Source organism: Lactuca saligna, chromosome 7, assembly GCF_052625555.1.
Source record: "Lactuca saligna cultivar CGN05327 chromosome 7, ASM5262555v1, whole genome shotgun sequence".
Classification (NCBI taxonomy): Eukaryota; Viridiplantae; Streptophyta; class Magnoliopsida; order Asterales; family Asteraceae; genus Lactuca; species Lactuca saligna.
Window position 1 is genome coordinate 173,742,185 of NC_136423.1, and position 6,880 is coordinate 173,749,064.

General features: G+C 36.6%; 1 long non-coding RNA gene across 1 annotated transcript; it reads right to left on the reverse strand.

Annotated features, from left to right (window-relative positions):
* Window positions 1–3,361: 3,361 nt before the first annotated feature.
* LOC145004675 (uncharacterized) lies at window positions 3,362–3,985 on the reverse strand. The gene is made up of 3 exons (XR_013662427.1): window positions 3,922–3,985; window positions 3,732–3,830; window positions 3,362–3,454 (listed from the first exon to the last, which is right to left on the reverse strand). It is a non-coding gene; the product is annotated as an uncharacterized LOC145004675 (long non-coding RNA).
* Between the last annotated feature and the right edge of the window lie 2,895 nt (window positions 3,986–6,880).

Here is a 6,880-nt window from a genome sequence, read left to right on the forward strand (position 1 = left end):
AGGGGTGTTTATATAGGTGTAGAGATAGGGTTTCAGTCATTATCCTTATCTAGTTGATTATCCATTAAGCAACCAATAAGATAATCCTTGAATCCTTATCATACTCGAATTCTAAGGGATTTACACCTCAAATTCGTTCACCATATATATAAGATAATCCTTACCTTATTTTGTAACTATCACATAATTACAATTCAGCCCCTCTAGTTTAATTAATTACATTTGATCACAAAACAAATTCTTAATTAATTATTGACCAATATTAATTAAACAAATATGATTTCTCCTTTAATATATTATTCTTATAACATATTAATAAATCATATTATCCTCTCTCTCTTTATTCATTTCTCCAATCAAGTTGCTTTGGTGAAGGCAACCCAAAAGGACCATGCACCATCGGGTCAAGTACATACCAAAATAGTTATGGACTTAGACACTAATCCAACAGTTATCCATTCTTGAGTGTTTTGGTGTTCTTGGAGGCTAGAAGAAGAAGAAGAAGGAGATTGAAGGTTCAAGGAGGAACTTGTAGATCCAGAGACACCATCTCATTTCCATCATTTTCTGGTAATCAAGTCTTCATCTTGAATTATAGCCTCTTAGATCTATTTATGTCCACTTTATGAGAGTTTTGGTGCATGGAGCTTGATCTATGGGACATGGATGTACCAAGCAAAGATCCTTCAGATCTGGGGTCCCTAAGAGTGCTTAAGGCATAAAGGTGCCTGCTTTATGCCATTGGAACCCTCATGCAAGCTTTAAAGAGGCTATTATGGCCTTTTGAGCAACAATGGCCATGCATGGATGTAAAGGTGGAGACTTTGCGTTATATTTCAACCCTAGAAGATTTGACATGGGTCCTAGATGCCTTGTGTTCGAATGAAATCGTCTGAATAGAATTGGACTTAGGAGGACTCGACGAGTTGCTCTTAGGACTCGGCGAGTCAGGCCGTTTTCTATCCAAAACCCTTCTGATAGCGGGTGTGTGTTAAGTTGGTAGAGGACTCAGCTAGTTGGGTTCATTATGCACTTGAAGATCATCATACTCGACGAGTTCAAGGAACAAACTCGACGAGTCTAAGGCAATATCCCTAACTTATGAAGATGGACTCGACGAGTTCAAAGGTGAACTCGATGAGTCCGTTGAACAAGGGTTCCGACGTGTTTGAAGGTGAACTCAACGAGATCAAGGAAGATTCGGCGAGTAGGACCTAAGTCCAGAGTTACGTGTGGATTGTGGGACTCAACGAGTTGGTGGGTCAACTCGGCGAGTTGAGTCAACTCGGAACATTGACTTTGACTAAGTTTGAACTGGTTTGACTTTTGAGGGTATTGTAGTCTAAGTGTTTTTTGGGTATTGATAGTTCGGGGAGCCGAAGGATCAATAGTTCAGGAGTTGCCGATTAGTAGCCAGAAGTGTTCAGCTAGTCTTCAACAGTGCAAGGTGAGTCTCCTCAATGTTTGTGTGGGTCTAAGGCACCAATGCCGGCCCATGTAGTTTATGAATGGTAGGAAGACCTGGGGGTTAGCCCTAGGAATTATGCATGAAAGACCAGGGGGCGGCTCCTGGCATACAATATGTTATTATGAATGGTAGGAAGACTTGGGGGTTAGCCCTAGACATTATGCATGAAAGACCAGAGGCGGCTCCTGGCACACAATATGTTATTATGAATGGTAGGAAGACCTGGGGGTTAGCCCTAGGCATTGTGCATGAAAGACCAGGGGTGCCTCCTGGCACACAATATGTTATTATGTATGGTAGGAAGACCCAGGGGTTAGCCCTAGGCAATACGTATGAAAGTCGTAGAATATGTTAAACCGAGAGCGTTCATAAAAAGAATGTCCAAATCTGACTTCGTATGAGGAAGTTATGATTTTTCTACGTTAAAGCGATATTTGGCCTTAGCGATCTAAATCTCTCGTTGATAGTAGTTCAACAGTAAAAAGACAGACGAAAATGGACGTCGGATGAAGAAGTTATGAGTTTATAACGGAGTTTTCCTGTCCCGGTCCACTAAAAATAATATAATAAAAATTAAAGTCAAAATTAGCCGACGGAGTCTAAACGAAAGTTGTAGAGCATAATCTCACCTACACGTGGATATAAAGAACATCGAAAATGGAGGTCGTATGCGAATATTATGCATTTCTGAAGTTCGGGGCACGAACACCAACACTGTGTCAGAGTTCATGACGTGAAAAATGGGTTCATGACGTGAACTTAGTGCTGACGTCTTCTGGAGCCTGACAGACCGAACACCGTGACAACGCACCTGATGATGTCCAAGGCCACGACATGAAATGATGGTTCACGACATGAAACTCGAAAAATCAGTCCTATAAATAGAATCGAAGGGCAGCCAGTTTTGGTTGCTACTTTCTTACTCTCTCTCTCTCTCTCTCTCTCTATATATATATATATATATATATATATATATATATATATATATGTATATATATATACCCTCTCTAAGCCATCTGGAAGCACCCCCGAAGCCCTGATATCATCCCGAGACCCGAAGCAAGTCTCGACACTCCAAAGATACCGAGGAGAAAATAGTTTCAAACTGAAGCTCTGCCCGCAAGAAGCCCGGTGTCTGAAGATATCCCAGATTCATCGAAGAATGCTACTTGAAGCACTAGTAGATAAACATCCTTTTACGACACACAATGCGTGTCGTAAAATGCTCAGACGACGTGAAAATGCGCATCAAGGAAGGCCCTGTCATAACGAGAGACGACGTGCTTTTGCACGTCGTATATTTACGACGCGCATTTATGACGCACAATGCATATCAAGGAAGGCCCTGTCATAAGAAAGATGACACGCATTTGCATGTTGTAAGCTTACGATGCGCGTGTTTATGACACACAAAGTGTATCAAGGAAGCCCATGTCGTAAAGGCAGACGACACGCCATTGCGTGTCGTAACTTTACGACGCGCGTTTATGACTCACAATGTATATCATTAAATCTACTGTCATAAATGAAGATGACACACATTTGCATGTCATAAATTCCAGCTGCCTGTTACTATACACCTTTACAATGTGCATTTACAACACACATTTACAACGTGAATACACATAATAAAAGACAAATATATATACCAAAACATTCATTTTCATCTAAACGTCAAACAACTTACCTAACAACATTACATATATGTCGAATTACCTAAGTTACACTACATGTCAAGTTACCTTAAGTAACATTACTAAAAGTTAGCAAAAACATGTACATGAATGTCAAATGACTACCTAGCATTACACCACATGTCAATAGACCATACCTAGCATTTCACTGTTAACCATAACATTGTTTTGCGAATACATTATCAAAAGACCATACATATCATCGATAAATGAAGCCTGTAACAAACTCCGACCATTCTTCATGTATCTCGTCGATATCATCAGTTGTATACTCAACTTTGCCATCCCTGATCTGTGAAAAAATTTGCATATTGTTTTTATTAATAAAAAATAGCATATTAACATATTTTGTGTAACAGTAAGTTGCTATATTTAACAAATAAGCATAAAATGTAAATTATTCTTTCTTAATAGAGCACTATACATTCAAATGAATGAAAGTACACTTAATTTTTCATGTAACCTATTATTTCAATTATAATTGTGAGAGTAGGATGCCATAAAATAATCCTTTTTCAATTCCTTTCCTATTAAATTATAGTAATGAAAGTAGAATGCTATATCCTTACATTGTCTTTGACCAACACTTCAATTCCTTCTTCCACTATCTCATTCATGAACCTTAGCATGTAGTAGCCACATTCGGTAGCTCCAGGATGAACTAGACACTACACAATTACATATAAAATGATCATTGCAATTGATCAAAAAAAAAGAAGAAGTTAAAACTACAATTTCAATAAGGAATTAAGTGCCGACCGTAACATTAACCCAATTTAGTTTAACCCTTTTGTTGGATCCACTTTGTGTAGCATACATAACCATTGCCCTTAAAAAACATTAACAAATAGGTGTTTATTGTATTCACATCAAATGCTTTGATAATTTATATTACTTACGAATCAACAATTTGCTTCAACTGCATATTGAAATTGCTAGAACTTAAGGAACCAAGATAAAAGCAATTATCCGATTTCATGTCCAGTACACCCAATACCCAATGTCTTCTACAAAAACCACAAAAAAATTAAGTCAAATAACATAATTGTAGTCATTTTCAAAATAAAATGTCAAAATCAAACCCGGGATTGTAGGGCATAAAGATGATGTTATTGCCTTTTCTTTTAGACAACCGATCTACTAAACCTCTACTTGCATCGTCAATATTCTTAGATTTCTCTTTATGCGTACGTGGCGAGATTAATGTCGGGTTCACAAAGCAAATTCCATGATCTCTTTCTGGGGAGGCATACTTCATTTTGTTAAACAACACTCTATTATCATACAAATACTAAATTCATTAAACAAATTTTGTTTTAAGACAAAATTTTATTTAAATTAAATTTCTCGCACTTACATCATATTAGACACAATAACAGCACCGGTAAGCTCATCCATTGTAAGAACTGCTTCAAAATCATCCCAAGTTAAGTACGTGTGACTATCTTACCAAAAAAGATCGTTCTCACTCTGCACTTTTATAGAATCAACCTTTGTAATTTGTCCATCAGCCATCATTGCAGTCATTTTCAAAATGCTACTCTTCTTAATCCTTATCGTTGTCTTCATCTGTGCTATGGTCCATCTTCTTTGCAAGGTCACATGTTGTTTCTCCTTCTTTTCAATCTTCTTTTCTATTCCATTCCCTTCTTCCATATCATCCACTTCTTCCGCATCACGTGGTTCTTTTTGTTCATCATCCATTTTTCCTGTCCCCTTTTCTTTCTTATTACTTCCTATTTCTTCTTTTAAAGGTGTTGCACGTTCCTCACTGGTGTTGCATGTTTCTTCACAGGTTTCCCCACCACTTTTCCCTACAAAAATTATCAAAAATACAGAATGAAACAGAAATCATTTACTGAAGCTGAAAAAGAAATCACTCAAATATAAGAAAAAAATAAGAAAACCAAGGGAAAATCTGTGAAAACTTTGTTTGTTTTAAATCTGTGAAAATTACCAGGTTAAAGCATCGAATAACCAAGTGTCTTGGCCAACTTAGTATGTGTACCAGTGCATCTTTGACCTTCACAATGAACTCCTCTTCAAGTGGAATGGGTATTAAAGCTTCTCCTTGTAAAATTGTTTCCATCACAACTTCAATGTTTTCAACTGTACATAAACATAAAAAATAATTAAGATCCAATCTTCTAAAAAATAAAAATATATAAATAGTAATAATGCAAATATTTTTCAAAATATCCGATGCACTATACTTCATTATGGTTCCTTTAGCGACTACATTTGCAGCAAATTCAACCGCAAGAAGACATGAATTATCCTACAAAAATATAGTATGTTAGTTTGTCGAAAAAGAAAATTCTTTAAATATAATTTTCATAATTGTCTTCAAGGACTTACAAGTGATTCATCCCGTGGTTTTTTTTCAACGTCTACAATGACGCCCCTACTTGGCAACTTGTGGCTTCAGAAACATTAAGTACACCTCTTTTTAGTTTCTCCAAGTCATCTTTAGGTTTGTTGATTCGTTTATCCACCCTCTCGTTCTCAATGTCCAAGTAATACTTAACATCATGGTTGCAGAAATCGCTAATCGGCTACTAATCGGCGGACTAACGATTAAGGATTAATCGGCTAGGCGGGGATTAATCGGGAGATTAATCGGGGACCATTAATTCTTAAGAAAATTATTAAAAAATTTATAAACCTAACTTTAATTCTCCAAAAAAAAGTGATTAATCGGCGATTAGGTCTGATTAGGTCCGATTAAGTCTGATTAGGTCCGATTTTGACCTGCATTGACCAAACCCGATTAGGTCCGATTAACTCCGATTAGGTCCGATTAAGTCCGATTAATTCCAACTTTGACCTGCATTGACCAAGCCCGATTATAGTGACCGATTAGCAATAAATCTCATCGGTGGAGGTCCGATTAGCGATTAATCGCCGATTAATCGGCCGATTAGGCCGATTTCTGCAACACTGCTTAACATTCTTAGGTAAATAAAAGTATTGCTGTGGCGTTATAAATTTACCCATCCCTCGTACACGCCGACGTTGTTCCTAAGTACCCAAGGCCTTTGTATGCACATCATGTGTTCCACATGTAACCTCTCTAAAGCTTCCAGATTTCTGCAGCTCGTCGTGTAAGAAAATTGGGACAAATGTTAGAAAAAAATGGGACAAATGTTATTTTTTTTATATATATTTGGCATTCAATGAAACTTACAAATTTATCAACAATCATCTTGACATCTAATTTGTATCCTCCTGTCTTCAACTCTCTTCATTTTTTCCACAACAGTGTCCTATCAATCTCCTCTTCCGTCTTGCCGGTTTCATGCATCTAAATTATCAAGAATAACAAAGTCAATTAACATAAATATATACAAATAAAATAATCAATACTTAGTGGGAATCATACGATATCATTAATGAGTCCGACATATCCTTTTCTACTCAAACGATGATTGTATTTATGATGTGCAGGGGTATTTTTAGCCTTTGTACTTTTCTCCTGCATTAAAAACATTAAAATTGTAACTACAAACTTTTAAATTTCCACTTTTTTGTAATTCTATGGGATATAAATGACTATAAGAAAAGTTTAACCAACCTCCCACTTTTTTATAACTCTATGGGATACAAAAACTTTCCAGTCTTCTTTCTTTATAAACAGATAATCTTTCGGAGGTTTGAATAGATTTATCTTCGGATCTTTACTTCGGTTCTTAATGAACTTGGCATATAGATAATGTTT